At 39.2% G+C, this 1,204-nt stretch overlaps 1 protein-coding gene across 2 annotated transcripts in view; it reads left to right on the plus strand.

Moving 5' to 3' along the window:
- Positions 1–1,204, plus strand: part of acad11 (acyl-CoA dehydrogenase family, member 11) — a 28,808-nt gene that overhangs the window by 9,469 nt on the left and 18,135 nt on the right. The gene's annotated exons all lie outside the window — the stretch shown is intronic.

Raw genomic sequence — 1,204 nt, forward strand, 5'->3', positions numbered from 1 at the left:
CCAATCACAAACTGGCTTATCCACCTTGTGAATCTGTAATAACGTTTCCATCATATTCTACAATCTGTAACAATTTATTCTGGTGGTACACATGTGCGGTAGTTTGAATGCACATTATTGTTGTTGATTAAAAGAGGGAGCCTGTTATTAGCTTAGCTTCAAGATGGCAAACACTCGAGATGCATCGGCTAGTGACAGTCCCACCTCCAATGAGCGGGTTGAAAGCATGCGGAACTAGCTGACTATAGTCCATAGCCTCTGGGGGACAAATGCTTCCAGTGACGCTAAATGATGATTTTTGCGTCATGAGAGGCTTTTTTCCAGACCCACAATACAGAGAAGGCTCGCCTCAGGGGGACATTGGGGAGGGAAGCACGGTCATTCGAAAAAGACTACCGGGTTTTTACTGATTCAAAGCCTAATCCTAATCAGTGATGTATCCCTTTTAATGTGACACAGGTCACATACCTATTCTCACTGCTCTAAGATTGTGGACACTTGTGGCTTAGACCACCTCCAAATGGGGTCTGAATGATCGGATCTAAATGTGAGTGTTTTCACCTGGACTTGGAGCTGTCCACTTGTGATCCAAAATGGCTTGTTAATTTAATTTTAACTTGTGTTAAAATTACTAAACAACATAGTTTGACTTTGCAAATTATGTCACCAACATTGTTAAATTAAGCCCAACGCATTTAGGATTTAAGTGAGGGTTATCACTTAAATATCCAAAACTTTTATTAGTGCTTTTTGATGTTTATCATGCACCTCCTACATCACTGTGAATTGAAAGATATTCCAGATGTTTCCGCTGACAGTTGTGGTCTGAGGTTTTGTCTCCCAGTTTAAAGGGAAACAGTGGCCTGTTGTGAGATGTTGTATTTTTTGATTGCACGGGATTCCTTGTTGTTGTTAAAAACTTAAAGCGCTATGGTTTACCAAGAATGAGCAGAATTTTTTACTTTCAAGTGATTGACTTCATGAAGTGTACTGTCCATGTCTGTCATTTAGGTCTGTAGTTAGTCTCTCTCCATTGCGCTTTTTCTTGGAAGTGAAATTTCCATCAGCAAAAAAATATTCTGAGGTTGTGAGAACATACTTTGCCAGCACAATTATATCTCACTCTTAGGACAGAACGCTGATGTGTTTTAAAGGGGTGATAATAATAATAAATAATAATACATTTTATTTAACAGCGCCTTTC

The sequence above is a fragment of the Etheostoma spectabile genome, chromosome 22, assembly GCF_008692095.1.
Source record: "Etheostoma spectabile isolate EspeVRDwgs_2016 chromosome 22, UIUC_Espe_1.0, whole genome shotgun sequence".
NCBI lineage: Eukaryota > Metazoa > Chordata > Actinopteri > Perciformes > Percidae > Etheostoma > Etheostoma spectabile.